Here is a 17,263-nt window from a genome sequence, read left to right on the forward strand (position 1 = left end):
TTTTTTTTTTTTGAAAATTTTTATTACTCAAATTACTCCTTTAAATATTACAAATTAATCATTTGTATCCTTTCGTTACACGATTGATAATTTTTGTCGATCATTGATGATATAAACATTATCTGGTATAATACTTAACACATCTAATTGGACACTGAACAAAAAATAAATATATTTATAAAAATCTATTAATTTAGTCTATTTTTTAATTATATAAATTCTAATCCTAATATAATTTATTTACATAAATATATTTGTTTAGTATCTAATTGGATATGCTAAGTGTTATGTATGATGTGAGTTAATATTTCGTATCATTAATCGTTGATAAAATATGTTAATTAAGTGACTGAAGAATAAAAATAATTAATTTATAATTTTTTAAGGACTAATTTAATTAATAAAATCTTTGAATGACAAATTTAAAAAATGAGCCATTTTTTAAGAACTAATTTGACTATTAATAAAAAAAATTACCTAACTAATTCTCAATATAAAATATACACTTAATTATAGAAATTCTCTTTCGATTACTCTTATGAATACACATAATTTTAATTTATATTAATTATTATTTTTAGTCAGTATTCTAATAGTCTTAGTCTAACATTATATTTTTAACAAAAAATTTAAATATAATTGACTGATTACTAGTTAAAAAAATAAATTATACTGATATAAAAAAAAAGTTCAACAGTTCCACCCACATTGGGGAAAGGCAAATGCCATTTTCAGAGCATGATTTTTATTCTTCTTCCGTCCATTTTATTCCAATTTCTTTTAATGATTTATAATTCTCCCAATGTATTTAAAACATGAGCCTTATCTTACATAAATAAAGAAACAAATCCAAAATTGTGTGATTCATTTTTTCCAAAGTCATAAGCGACTAAAACCTCTTAATATGGTGTTGTGTTAATTGGAATCTTGAATCATCAAACCGACGATTGAACAGTATAATCCACATGTTTTTGTTAGTAGTGGTGAGCCCGGACAACATTAATATTATGACTTTTTTTTAGGTATCTCTTAATTCGACAAACATAAGACTAATCTGTCGCGAATGAGTTTTATTTAAGGATCTATTTTTATACATGAAACAATATTTAAACGGTACTTATTTTAAGCGGACGAATGAGTTGATCACTCGACCAATTCAAATTGATTTAATATTATGACTTATAATTTTTAAGGGGTGTAAATAGATCGTTTATTCTAACACAGACCCAATCCTAAATATACACCTGATATATTTTTTAGATCCTAACCCGATTATAGACTTGATAAAACTTAGATATTTTTGAACTACAATTATATCGGGTCCAAATTAGATGAAAATTGGTCTTTAAAACTTTAACAATAATTTATTAAAAAACTTATTTATGATACACTTATTTATATGAAAGAAACTTGTTACCGAAAAATTGATATTCATATTTGAACTTAAATTTGTCCATAAATTCTAATTTTATGTTTTTTATTTATATTCTAATTTAACAAGTATAATTAAAAATAAAATAAATAATTTTTAGAACGTTCTCCCTTCAATTTTTAGATGATTTTGAATACTTTTTTTTAAGTAGCTTAATGTTTGAAATGCTTTTTTAAAAGTTTAAACACATTAGGTACTATTAATTAATTAATAGTTTTCTTTTGATTTTAGTAAACACCGTCCATGAATCTTTATTATTTTGGAATTTCATTTTGGGGTAACCGTCCATTTAATAATTTTGAATGAAATGGGGGCATTATATTCAATATTAGTACTATATATTAATTTTTCACATGTTGCATGCATTCTCAAAAAGTTCTCCACGCACATAAAGTTTGAATTTCTACTAAGCTTTGAAGATGGTTAATAATTCGCTTAATTGTTATAGACATTGTTAGATAATATTCTTTTCGTTCATAAATAAGTCTTTTTTTTGTAAACTTTTTTGGCCCATGATAACTTTATTATATATGTGAATATTTATGAAATATTAATTTTTTTCACATTTTATAATTAAAGTAAAAAATCTTAATTTAAATTAACGTGTACATATTTATTATCATAAAAAATTTTATTAATTTTTTTTAAATTAATCTGTTCGAAATGTAAATTTTCAGAAATTTATTTATCGTTTTTTTAGAGAATTAAAAATTAGCCATTGACTATAAATTGATAGTAGGCTCGAGGTTAATTGCTTTCTCTATTAGATTTTCATTTAACTAGTTACAAAAAAATGAAATTTCTATAATTAGTAAAAGTTTTTTAGCTACTATGAAATATTTTTCTTAATGAGTTGTGACTTTTAAGCTATTTTGGATTCACTCCCTCTTAATAGATCATTATCTCAATTTCCAACCCTTAATTTGGGACAACTTAAATGCAATTTTACCCTAATTTTTTACATGCACATTTTGATCTTGAAACACAGCTCTTCAAATCAAAAATAAAAAAAAAAAAGTCAAAAGTATTAATTTGTTCAATAATAATACAGAATTACCATTCAGCCTTTTTACTCATTCATAAGATGATATCATTTTCTCCGATACCATATCATAGTATCTTATAACTTATAAAGTACGACATTTTGCTGAATAGCTGTGTTTGTATGTTGGACACATTTCGAACGTTAAAGGTGTATATGAACTGAGTAAAATTGGGTTTGATGTGACTCAGATCCAACCCGAAATATGTACTGGATCTATTTTTGAGACTCGAACCCGACCCTAAACCCGATGAAACCTATACCATTTCGAACCACAAATATACCGGGTAAAAACCGGGCCGTTAATATTATATTACCTTGATACCTTATTGTAAGTTAGCATATAAAAATATCCAAATTTTCAAAACTCCAACCATTATTTGACATAGTAAAATTCACTTAGAAAAATATAACAAGAACCAACTCTTCTCTAAATTAAAGCATAACCATAATCAATACTAATATTGCCTAATAACACCAAATATTTAAATCAATACAAATAACACAATATTATGCATTATTCTAAAGTCTTATGCATTTTAAATATAAAATATTAACTTATAGTCTTATATATAATGACTAATAACACAAAATATTAAGGTTTACAATACTTAAATTCCACATAATAATAACCATTATCCATCACTAATAATACAAAATATTTATTGTGTATGGTGACCGGACCACCGGACCGATTTCGGGTGGCCTGAGCTATGGCCCGGATCCGACCCGAAATAATAACCGGGTCTATTTTTGAGACCCTTACCCGGTCCTAGACCCGATGAAATCACACCAAATTAGCCCCTAAAGTGTTTGGGACTGGGCCGGGTCTTCGGGTCAGGCCGGGCCATGCACACCCCTATTGGACATAATATTCATCAGTATTTATCTGATATGCGTATTTGTTGTGTCCAACTGTGTCTTAATAAAAAGTGAAAAAAAATTTTGGACTCACTTAAATACCATCATGTGTCAGTGTGTCTAATCTTATTCTTAACATGAAATAAATTTAGATATAGTATATATTATTATTTATTAAAACAAAAAATATTTTAAATGCTTGATATAATTAAAATAAGACATTAAAAATAATTAAAAAAATTAATTTATATTTTATATGTATGCGTGTCCCGTATCTTATAATATTTTAAAATTCGCGTGTCGGCATGTCTCGCGTTGTATCGTGTCTCGTATCCGTATCAATGCATCATAGCTTATAACTTTTATATTAGAATAAAGACTCACATGTAATTATTTCTGTGTGAAACTAATATTTGAGAATCGTTAAAAAATTATTTAGTCAAATTTATTAAATTATCTAATAATTTTTAAATATTAAATTTACATAAAAATAATTATCGGTGAATTTTCACTTCTATATTAATCAATTGTTGTTTGTGTGGAATCTGGGTGTAACTCGTAATTCTAACACAGTACAGATTCATTGGGGATGAAAAAAAAATGATGAAGAAAAAAGTGGAATATTCAAAAAGTAAATTAAGGATAACCATAAATATTACTCCTAAAATTAACAACCTCGAGCATTGAAACGCACCATTTTTTTCATCATTACCTTTATAACTTAATCACCATGCTTTCATGACCTCATATTATTTGTATACATTTTATGAACATGAGCAACAAAATTAAAATAATCCTAACAATAGAAGAAGCAAGATTATAATATATATTTATTTCCGCAATGCTTTTATCGAGCAAGGACAAAAAGATTATACTATTGATTATTATTATATCATTTAATTTGGGAGAATGAAACAATAATAATCATATGAAGAGAGACAGAAAGGTATAGCTTGATGCAAATAAATTAATTAATGGAGTGTTATAAGCACGATACAGATGAAGTCTATGGACTATGGTTTAATATACTATACAATATATTTTTAATTTTAACATTGGTACCTTCGCATTCAAAAAGTGCATTCTCTGAATTATTATGCAAATTTAATTTCCGTTGTTTATTGGTCAGAATGTGTTATATATATATATATATATATATATATATATATATATATATATATATATATATATATATATATATATATATATATATATATATATATATATATGAGTTCTACCCAACCCCCTCTATTTCAACATGTAAATTACTCCTCGTGACATGCTTTAATTAGATGCTTAATTTTAGTTTGAGTTAATTTAACTCAATAAGAGTTAATATGTTAACTAAAGTAGGGTAATTTTGTAATTAAATATTTTTATAAGAGGGATAAATATATAATTTCTATAAACATTAAAAAATAAAGTTATATTTTTATTATTGTGTAGAAATTCAATTTACCCCAGTCCCATTTCTCTCTGAAATTGAAAGAAAAAATCAACTCATTAGGTATTCCATATTTTGATGAATCAGGAAATAAGTATTTAGAGAAAATAACTAATTAAATAGTTAGGGAAAAAAGATTTGAGTCTGTCAGAACACCGTGAGACCATCTCGACCACAAGGTTGTAGCGTGAACGATCCTCCACCATTCAGATGGCATGCGCTTTGGAACAATTAATCACACTCTGACCTCACGGTCATAGTTCATCCGCCAGACTTTGGTTCCTGTCTTCTTAGAACTCAAAAATACAGATGTACGAGCCTATAGAACAGATCCTGTTCAAGTAAGGTCGTGTTCTGTGTTTTGTGTTCTTTGTGTTTAGTTATAAAAACTGCTTTACGTTTGCGAAACTCAGAAAATCTTAAAATTTAAGAACGTGAAATCCATTATGATGGCTTTTTATGATGATAGTGTAGAAGGGGAAGATGAAAAAGAAGATGAAAATAATGATGATGATGATGATGATAATGATAGTGATAATGATGATGATATGGGATTTCTGGATGGCATTGAAATTAAATTTGGAGGTATTTAATTACATAATCACCCGCTTTGGGCTATAATTTAATTATTAATAATTTAACCATAGTTAACATAGCAACCAATTAAAAGATGACATGTCACAGAGGATAAATTACATGTTATTATAGAAAGAGTAGGCTAGAATTTACCATATATATAGTTTTTTCTAGGAATGTGTAATTACCAATCTTATTTTTATTTTTATTTTTTCCCTCATATTTTTTATATAAAATTTTAATATATTTCAATTTCACCCTACGGTTATATTATTAATTAGAAGAAGTATAAAGAGTTAATGTAGTATATGTACAATGTGTATAATAGGATTTAGAGATATTCGATTCAGTAGGATATCATATGTTTATTATTCCTGATATACGGATGGTTATTCTAGATAGTATGAATATATTGTATTTGAGAAATTAATAGTATTTTATCGATCTTAAATATTTATTTTTTAACTTATATTGAACCAAATAAATAATCTATTGTACACATTATATAGATAGCTCTCTAGCGGGATTCTATTAATTATCAAACTGTTACTTAACTTTTTTTTTCCTTCCCAAGTTGGCACACCACGTTATTAGTAATTTTATTAGAAATATAACTATTTATATATATTATTTTTTTCAATTTGTTTAAATTTTTAAGAGAAATGGTATTAAGATAAATTTAATTTTTGTTGCATATAATTATTTAAATATATTATAGTATTATTAATATATCATCATAAAAAAGCAATATATTGCAAGAGAAATTCTCCTAATCAATTCTCATAAATATTCTCTAATTATTTTCTACAATTTTTTATTTTACTTGAATATATAATTACCCAAATCGAACCAATTCAGTTTTATTTAAATTAAATCAGTACAAATCTAAATTTAAAAAAAAATACAACTCAATTATATTTTAATTTGTTCGTGTATATTTTTTTTTGGCTTAAATTAGAACCAATCTGGTCCAATAACACTCTAATTATTTTTTTAGAACAATAATGTTAGGGAGGGAGATAAAATAGAAAAGTTAAAATTTATCTTATTATAAATAATAAATATTAAATAAAATAATTTTTGATTAATTTTGGCTAACTTGTTTTTGTTATCAAACATTTTCCGTTCTTAAAATTTATCAGCATAAATTTATTATCTAGATGTAAAAAATGGGAAGAATAAAAATGCCAACAAAAAACATGAATTGTTCAATGTTTAATTATACCATAATGAAAGGACAAAACCTTATCAACATTCTAATAATGTGTTCACTTACGTCAATACAGAGCATGCCTTTCAAGCAAGCATTTCAAGATGATAACAAATCATGCTTCTAATTATTTAAGTTAATTAAAGTAACTTATATGTTAAAAGTATTTGTAAGCCCATAACCTAGATTGAGCTGCGTTCACACTTTTGTTTGGTTAAAGTGTAGATTTATCGGTTGCATGTGTGGATTATTATTCAAGCATACATATTATATTATTGTAAACAAATTATTAAATCATTTTGACACAAAAGTATATTATTTAATTTTAAGTTTGAAATAATATTATAATAATAATAATATTATATAATTTACCAAAGCACTCCTGGTCACCTATATATGTTTCTGTTTTTTGCTCAAAAATAGGCTAACAATAAAGACAAACTAAAAAAAATTATTTATTATTTACAACTTTGATTCTGAAGCTAAGAGATGAATAATTATTTATTTTTTATCTGTATTATGCTAATAATCAACAATGTTTAAAAGACAGAAAAAATTAATTAAAATAGTCTAAATTTATTTTATTTATTATTTATTAATTATCGTTATAATTAATAAATATTAAATAAGTTAAATTTAAAAATTTTCTCTCTAATATTATCGATTTTAAAAAAGAATTAAGTATTATTTTAATATTTAAGGAGTTAAATTATTGTCTATTAAAAAAGTTTGGGGATTAAATTACATATGAAGTAAAGTTCAAAGCAAGTTGCTTTTTTTTTATCTCCCAATATTATTTGAAAAACTAATAATTTTTCTAATGAATTAATAGTTTCATTTCATATTTTACCAATTTAAGTAGCTAGTACTAGAGGTGTACATGGGCCGGGTTATATTGGGTTTGGCTTAATTTAGGTCTGGCCCAAAATATAGACCGGACCTAATTTTTAGACTCTAACCTGATGAAACTTACGCACCTTCGAGTCGAGTGAAAACCGGATAAAAATCGGGTGAAAATCGGATCTTTAGCATGTAAAAATCACCTAATCTCCAACCAATATTTCACAATTAACATAGTAAAATTCACTTGAAAATATATAACAAGAACTAACTCTTCTCTAAAATTAAAGCATAACCATAATCAATACTAATATTGTCTAATAACACCAAATATTTAAATCAATACAAATAACATAATATTATGTATTAGTCTAAAGTCTTATGCATTTTAAACATAAAACATTAACTTATAATCTTATAATGACTAATAACACAAAATATTAAGATTTACAATATTTAAATTCCACATAAGAATAACCATCATCCATCACTTATAACATAAAATATTAATTGTGTATGATAACCAGGTCACCGGGCCGAGCTCGGGTGACCCGAGCTATGGCCCAAACCTGACCCAAAATAATGACCGGGTCTATTTTTGAGATCCTTACCAAATTGTTCATGCATCGGTTCGAGCTATAAAGGACCGGGTTGGCCGATCTCTTAGAAGGTTGGCCCATGACTGACCTCTTGGAAGGTTGGCCCATTACCGACCTCTTCACAAAGAGCTCGGCCAAATCGCCATAAGAGGACCTAGCAGGCCCAAAATGAAGGGACACAGCCCAAATCTAAAGGCGGCAAAGCCTAAAGAAAGATAAGGCGGTACCCCTTAAAGATAAGATGACTTCACTCAAAGATAAGAGTCCACCAAATATAGAAATTCTGGAGGCACTCCAAGCTCAACAAGATCGTCTCAAACAACTCGAAAAAGAGGTCGAGCACCAACGAGAAGCCGAGAATGACCTCAAAAGGGAAACTAGGCAACGTAGAGAGTTAGAAAACAAACTTTTTAAGCTTGAAGCCGACCTAAAAACCAAAGCTACTCGATCTAGTCATGAAGACAACCCTCGCACAGATCAAGATCCATTCACCAGAGAGATCATGAAAGTTAAAGTCCCAAAGGACTTCAAACCTCCCGAAATGACCCCATACGACGGCACATCAGATCCAAGCCACCATCTTAGTAACTTTAGAAGCAGAATGTATCTCACCGATGCCTCAGATGCAATTCAGTGCAAAACCTTTCTAACTACCCTAACAAAAACAGCAATCAAGTGGTTCGACAGTCAGCCGCCAAGATCCATCACAAGTTTTGACGACTTAGCCAAGAAGTTTCTTGCAAGATTCTCCATCCAGAAGGATAAAATCAAGCACGCCCCAAGCCTATTAAGGATCAAGCAAGGAGATCGGGAAAGTCTTCGCAACTACATGGAAAGATTCAACAAAGTATGTCTGGACATACAAAGCCTGCCAACTGAAGCAGCCATTATGGGTCTCATCAATGGCCTACGAGAGGGACTTTTTAGTCAAATCCATATCAAAGAAACATCCCACATCTTTAAATGAAGTGCAAGAACGAGCCAAAAATTACATCAACATGAAAGAAAACTCTCGACTAGGAGAGACCTCAAAATCTGGATTCTCCAACTCCTCTCGAGATAGAGATAAAGACTCCAAGAAGAAAGAAAATCCATACGGTGAGAAAATTAAGAAATACCACAATTACACCCCTCTTCGGGTCTCTCTTGTAGAAGTATACCGAGAAGTATGCCACACCGAGAAGATTCCGCCACCTCGACCACTTAAAAGCAAAAAAGGAGGTAGAAATTGGATAGAATACTATGAATACCATCGAATTTATGGACACCCCACCAATGAGTGTTTTGACTTGAAGAATGTCATAGAAAAATTGGTGAGAGAAGGGAGACTGGATCGGTACTTAGCCAAGACGGACGAGCCCAGAAAAAGAAGAAGGGATGAAGAGGTCGGACGAACTGAACGACCACCTTGTACTCCAGAGAGACATGTCCACAGGATACATTGAGGCTTTGTGGGAGGAGAAATCTCCAAATCGTCCCGCAAAAGACACCTTAAAGAGGTATATCATGTCGAACGAGGAGAAGGAGCGCCCAACCTCCCCGCCATCACTTTTACTAAAGAAGACGCTGCTGCCATCATCTCGGGACATGACGATCCCATGGTCATTACTATCGTATTGGCCAACGCTAACCTCCACCAAACACTGGTGGACCAAGGAAACTCGACTGATATCTTGTTCAAAACAGCCTTTGACAAGCTCGGCCTAGAAGAGAAAGAGCTCATAGCATATCCAAACAGCTTATTTGGACTAGGAGACACTCAAATCCAACCACTTGGATACATCTCGCTACACACAACCTTTGGAAAAGGGAACCGGTCAAGGACCCTCAACATAGACTACATCGTGGTCGACGTAAGCTTAGCCTACAATGCCTTAATAGGTCGGACCATGCTAAATCAGCTCGGGACAGTAGTCTCGACTCCACATCTATGCATGAAGTTCCCAACTACAGAAGGAATCGCTACAATAAAAGGAGACCAGAAGATGGCTCGCCGCTGTTACAACGAAAGTCTGAACCTCAAAGACAAAGGAGAAGAAATCTACACCATCGAACTCGGGGGAGTTCAAGGTCGGGAAGAACTTCGCCCACAACCTGAAGGCGAGATAGAAAAGGTCCAGATCGGAGATGTTCCAGATAAAACGACCAATATTGGTGCAATCTTAAAAGGAGATGTAAAAGAGTCCCTCATACAATTCTTAAAAGATAATATCGACCTCTTTGCATGGAAAGCCGCAGACATGCCGGGCATAGACCCCAAGCTAATGTGCCACAAGCTGGCAGTGTATCCAGGATCTCGGCCAGTACAGCAGAGGCGTAGAAATCTCGGACCAGAAAGGTCCAAAGCTGTGGAAGAACAGGTACAAGCTCTACTGGAGGCAGGATTCATAAGAGAAGTCAAATATTCTCTATGGCTGGCCAATGTCGTCTTGGTGAAAAAATCAAATGGGAAGTGGTGGATATGCACTGATTACACCGACCTCAACAAAGCTTGCCCAAAAGATCCTTATCCACTCCCAAGTATCGACTCTCTAGTGGACGCCTCCTCCGGATACAAGTATCTCTCATTCATGGACGCTTATTCAAGATATAATCAAATCCCGATGTATCTGCCTGATTAAGAAAAAACCTCAGTCTTAACTTTCAAAGCAAACTACTGCTACGTTGTCATGCCGTTCGGACTCAAAAACGCAGGAGCTACCTACCAAAGGTTGATGAACAAAGTCTTTTCAGATCACATCAAAAAACTCATGGAAGTATATGTGGACGACATTAGAAGCTGGCAAATTCTTGGGTTTCATGCTCACACAAAAAGGAATAGAAGCAAACCCGGATAAGTGTCAGGCCATACTCGACATGAAAAGCCCAATTTGTGTCAAAGAAGTGCAACAACTCAATGGGCAACTGGCAGCCTTGTCCAGATTTCTAGCCGGAGCAGCCATAAGATCTCTCTCCTTCTACGGCACACCAAGGAAGGGGAAGAAGTTCGAATGGACACCAGAGTGCGAGCAAGATTTCCAAGACTTCAAAAGATTCATAAGGCCACCACCCATTCTTACCCGACCACAGGAAGGAGAAGCACTCATATTATACCTTGCAGTAGGAAGTCAGGCAGTAGCCTCAGCATTAGTCAAAGAGGACGAAAATGGACAACAACCTATATACTTCATCAGCAAAGCACTACAAGGGTCTGAGCTGAACTATCAAAAGATAGAGAAGTTCACATACGCTCTCATATTAACCTCTCGACGACTTCGCCTATACTTCTAGGCTCACACCATCAAAGTTCGGACCAACCAGCCCATAAAAGGCATTTTGCAGAAAATAGATTTGGCAGAAAAAATTCTACAGTGGGTAGTCGAGTTGTCCGAATTTGACCTTCAATTGAAGTTCGGACAACCATCAAATCACAGTATCTGGCTGACTTCATTGTAGAGTACATTGACACCCCGAAAATTCCTACAAGTTGGAATATATACGTGGATGGCTCTTCAAATAAAATCAGGAGTGGAGCAGGTGTGATAATAGAAAGTAATCGGGGAACCCAAATCGAACTCTCCCTGAAGTTCGAGTTTCCTGCTTCCAACAATCATACTAAGTATGAGGCGCTACTGGCTGGTTTAAAGCTAGCTAAAGAAGTCGGAGCCCAAAAACTTGTCATCTTCAGCGATTCACAAGTCATCACCTCGCAAATAGCAGGGGCCTACCAAGCCAAAGATCCTGCCATGAAAAAGTACCTGGACAAAACTAGGGAATAACTCAGACAATTTCAGGAATGTGAGATCCGATAAATACCTCGGGAACAGAATGCTCGAGCTGATGCACTCTCAAAACTAGCCAGCACCAAACAGGGAGCAACAATAGAAGCCTCATCCACAAAATACTGCAGAACCCGTGAATCTTGAAAGAAGAAAACTCCTAGCCATAGCAGGTCAGGATCAAGGATGGATAACTCCCATAATTAGCTACCTCAAATCAGAGACACTCCCTACGAATAGGCGGGAGGCAAAGAGGTTAAAGTGGGAAGCACAACATTATACCGTCATAAACAACATCCTATACAAAAGATGGATCTCTACACCTCTACTAAAATGTGTACCGATCTCTAACACAAAAGAGGTCTTGGAAGAGATACACAGTGGCACATGTGGCAACCATCTCGGAGCACGAGCTCTTGCCAAAAAAGTACTTCGAGCCGGATTCTTTTGGCCGACTTTGCAAAAAGAAGCCACGGAGTTCGTCAAGACATGTCCACCATGTTAGAAACATGCCAAACTTCCACATCGCCCCACCAGAGGAACTCATCAGCATAACATTACCTTGGCCATTCGCAAAGTGGGGACTCGACCTCCTCGGGCCCTTCCCCCAAGGATTAGGAGAGGTCAAGTTTCTCATTGTAGGGGTAGATTATTTCACAAAATGAATTGAGGCAAAGCCCCTAGCCAACGCCACTGCGTAAAGAAGTCGAAAATTTTTATATAAGAACATTGTCACAAGGTTCGGGGTTCCTTATTCCATTACCACAGACAATGGCACTCAATTCACAGATGTAGGCTTCAGAAAATTGGTAGCCAATTTGAAAATAAAGCACCAATTCACATCCATATAGAACACCCACAGGCTAATGGACAAGCAAAAGCTGCCAATAAAGTCATACTAGTCGGGTTAAAATGAAGGTTACAGGATGCAAAGGGAGCCTGGGCTGAAGAGCTCCCACAAGTCCTATAGGCATATTGAACAACTCCATATTTCACCACAAAGGAATCACCTTTTCGATTGGCTTATGGAATGGAGGCAATGATACCAGTAGAAGTCGAAGAAGGATCTCCCAGAACGATTCTCTACAGTGAAGAAGCCAACTTCCAACTTCAAAGGAAAGAGCTCGACTTACTCCCAGAAGTCTGAGAAAGAGCTCGGATCAAAGAAGAGGCATTAAAACGTCACATGGCCTCAAGATACAATCGAAAGGGAGAACAGCGAAGCTTCGCCAATAATGACCTCATCCTAATTCGAAATGATATCGGAACAAGTCGACCCGGAGAGGGAAAGCTAGCGATTAACTGGAAAGGACCCTACCGAGTCACAGAGGTACTGGAAAAAAGCTACTACAAAGTGTTCGAACTCGAGGGGCGAGAGCTACCAAGGTCATGGCATACTTGCAATCTAAGAAGGGTGCCAAGACGAGATCTAAAAGATTACTCGACCTAGAAGGGTAAGCACTAACATGTACACACTCTTATTCATATCTTCATTTTATTGTTTAAAAGTTTGCAGATTCCCTACAAAAGTTTTTTCTACCAAGACGCATTAATCTAAACTAAAAAATTCATCGTCCGATTTCTACAAGGTCGGCAAGATGAGAACCAAACTCATCGCCCGATCACGACAAGGTCGGTAATGTGAAAACCAAATTCACTGTCCGATCACGACAAAGCTACAAATCGACAAAAGTGAAACCAAATTCACTGCTCGATCACGATAAGGTCGACAAAGATGAACACAAATTCATCAAAAGTCAGCCAAGCAAGGATTAAAAATCGGCAAGATGAAAAGCGACAAAAACAGAATAATGCAAGAAGTTATAAAAAGCGATCCATAAATAGAGGCCTGACGAGGTCTGAAAACAAAAATGGATTGCTAAGAAAAAACTTAGAATGAACCGACATGAAAAAGTCGGGCCAAAGTGATCAAAGCGACGAAAAGTTATAAAAAGTAATCCCTAAAAAGAGGTCTGGCCAGCCCTAAAAAGCGGATTACTAGAAATAACTTAGAAGGGACCGACATGAAGAAGTCGGCCCAAGCAAATACAAAGTTATAAAAAGTAATCCATAAAAAGAGACCTTGCAAGGTCCAAATAAATGGATTACTAGAAATAACTTAGAAGGGACCGACATGAAGAAGTCAGCCCAAACAAGCTACAAAGTTATAAAAAGTAAATCCATAAAAGGAGATCGAGGTCCGAATAAATGGATTACTAGAAATAACTTGAAAGGACCAAGATAAAGAAGCCGGCCCAAGCCAAGTAAAGCAATAGAGTTATAAAAAGTAAACTCGAGGGATTACTAGAAATAACTCGAGAAAGATCGACAAGAGAAGTCGACCAATAGAAGGCGTGCGCTAAAAGGGACACAGCTTTACCCAAAAAGCCACAGCTCCATGATAAGGCTATCAAAATTGTTCAGACTGACTGAAAAGTGTTCTGTGAGAACACTAAAAAGTCGTCGGACAAGTTAGCCCCAAGGATCATCTCAACCAAGCAGAAAATGGACAAAACCAGAAGTGATCAAAAAGAGGTCGGACAACAAAGTACCAACACTCTACAAAGATCCACAAAAGGGACAAAGACATCTCGCAACGGCCAGAGGAAGGTCAGGAACGCTTTGCTGAAAGGTATGAAGTCTTGAAAAAAGACACTACTTGAAAGGCAAAAGCACAAATCAAAACGGCGCTAAAAAGTCATCCAAACAAACTATAAAAAGGCTCCCCATTGGAACACTACCTAAAAAAGTTATTGGGTTATGACTAAAAAACCCGAACAGTGAAGACAAACAAGTCGGAAGAAGGCTGCAAAGTCCCCTCAACAAACTAAAAAGGACAATACCAGACTTGCACAAGGAGAAACTACTCAAGAATTGACCAAAGTCAGGATGCTTGAGCACGGTTTTCCTAAAGAGATCGAAGCTCTGAAAGCACGATCTCACGAAAAGGTCCGAACTCAAGAAGGGACATTGTTCATGCATCGGTTCGAGCTATAAAGGACTGGGTTGGTCGACCTCTTAGAAGGTTGGCCCATTACCGACCTCTTCACAAAGAGCTCGGCCAAATCGTTATAAGAGGTCCAAGCAGGCCCAAAACGAAAAGACACAGCCCAAATCTAAAGGCGGCAAAGCCTAAAGAAAGATAAGGCGGTTCCCCTTAAAGATAAGATAAGATAACTATCTTATTTCCAGAAAGGTCACTCCACACCATTATAAATACATTGGAGCACCCAGGTACAACTCATACTCTGATTCTACAAAAAACCTGTTTAATACCCTTACTAACTTAAGCATCGGATTCCCTTGCAGGTACCCCCACCCTCCGGTGACAAAGGATCAGCACCACCACCAAGTCCAGCAAGTCGGACACGGCGGCTCCAGCCACCATCATCAAGTCGGACACAGCAGCGCCAACCAGTACAGAAGATCTCGTCCGAGATTGGCCTACAATTTCAGGTAACCCTCGGAACACCAGCCCTAGAACCCATGTAAAATCATACTAAATTAACCCCTAAAGTGTTCGGGTCCGGCCGGGTCTTCGGGCTATATACACTCCTAACTAGTACCTTTAAATCACCCACCCAAAAAAATATATAAATAATTTATTAATAAAATTAAACCTTTATATTATGTCCAAAACACCCTTTATGTTATTACTATCAATAAGTATGTTTGGTGTTTATAATAGTTTTGATAACATTATTAATGTTTAGAATGAATATCCTTTTTATTTCTTTTTAATAATTGATAAAAGACTGAAATTAGGGTATGGAGGAACATAGAGAAACAAAGAAAGAAAACATCACAGGTTCTTGTTCCTAATATTCCACTACAAATACACCCTTATAAGTATAGACATAATATATGGACACCAAAACATAAAGCACATGCCACCTTATAAACCTTAATGAAAAAACAGCTTTTTTGCATTGTATGTGTACACCTTCTACTGCAACAGTAATGGCATTAACTTATTATATATAAGAAATATAATTACCATTTTATACTTCAAGATCACATAGGAACTAAATATATATAAATAACAGGAAGCTTAGCTTAGAAAATGAGACACCAAATATTATCTATTGTCTCACTGAATTAAAGACATCTTCCGCATTATTGTTATATATGATCTATATAGTGAGTTATTAAGTGAGTTCATTATAATAATATTATGTAATTAAACAATAGTATGTAATTAGTTTTTTTTTTTCACGATATCTTTAAGTTTGACCAGATAAGAATTAATTTGTCGTAGATCAAAATTATTCCATTTAAAAGTTTATTATTATCAATAAATTACTTCATGTAAAAGATGAAATTTAAACGTAACCACTAAACTAACTCAAATTAATTAATATATAATTAGTTAATATCATTAAAATGTATAACATAAAAAAATCATTAATAATTTGTACATTTATTGTAAAATAATTTATAACACATTTAGCTCAATTCTATCTATAATGATAAAATAGTAGATCCAAAAAAATATTAACTTATACAATGAAATTATATTTTATTTTAAAATATAATTTAATTTTAATATAAATGACAATCTAACGAAATTCATACATTTAAACGACTTTTAAAATAATAAATTTTAATTTTAATTATTTTTATTGATATAATAATACATAATTAATTGTCTATATAATATTATTTTATACTAATAAGCATGAAAATTATATTCATAAAAGTTAATTATATATATATATATATATATATATATATATATATATATATATGAAAATATTATTAGCAAGATATTATGAGCTAGGTTTCTGGCAGGGTACCCGATCGATATATGAATATATCCTTTTGAAAAGTGTTGTACTCTTCTTGTTGTCAAGCACTTCCTTTAATTTCTCCATTCACATTACAGATTCATCAGGTGCCTTTGGTTCTACACATTAAAACAATTGATAGTTATATATTATAAAACTTATTATCTTCTAACATTTCTCTTTAATAATTAAGGTCGATAAATATACACAATAATTTCATAAGTTTTTATTTTTTATTATTAGTCTAATATAAGTTTCATTGTTTTGATAGTTAATTATTTAATTAAAAGAATATGATTATTTCAATAACATAAAATTTAGTATTAGAGAATAAGAAAAGTTTAGTATTATAGAATAAGAACATCAAAATATGGGTGGTCAAAATAAGTATAATTTGGATGTATCAAAAAAGTAAAAAGAAAATATAGGCTTTTGCCCTAGATTCATAAAATTGTTTCAAGTTTGGATACTTTAGAAATGTCTCATCAGCTAACAAAATTCTTTTTATGAATGATAATTATCTTCTAATTATTAAATGAGTAAAATTTAAATATATGTGATACTTTTTGAAAACATCCAAAAAAATATATTGAAATTTTTTATTTAAAAATTAAGAGAATAAATTAAGATTTCAAATTATTTTTCTTTTCCAAAAATTTTAATATGTACGTTAAGAATTATTATTGTTTATGGAGATTTTAGCATGTTAACAAT

The 17,263-nt window shown here is 32.7% G+C and overlaps 1 pseudogene; it reads right to left on the reverse strand.

The window, feature by feature from the left end:
* Positions 1-4,920: 4,920 nt before the first annotated feature.
* LOC112765248 (small nucleolar RNA U3) lies at positions 4,921-5,130 on the reverse strand (annotated as a pseudogene).
* Between the last annotated feature and the right edge of the window lie 12,133 nt (positions 5,131-17,263).

The sequence above is a fragment of the Arachis hypogaea genome, chromosome 2, assembly GCF_003086295.3.
Source record: "Arachis hypogaea cultivar Tifrunner chromosome 2, arahy.Tifrunner.gnm2.J5K5, whole genome shotgun sequence".
Taxonomy (NCBI): Eukaryota; Viridiplantae; Streptophyta; class Magnoliopsida; order Fabales; family Fabaceae; genus Arachis; species Arachis hypogaea.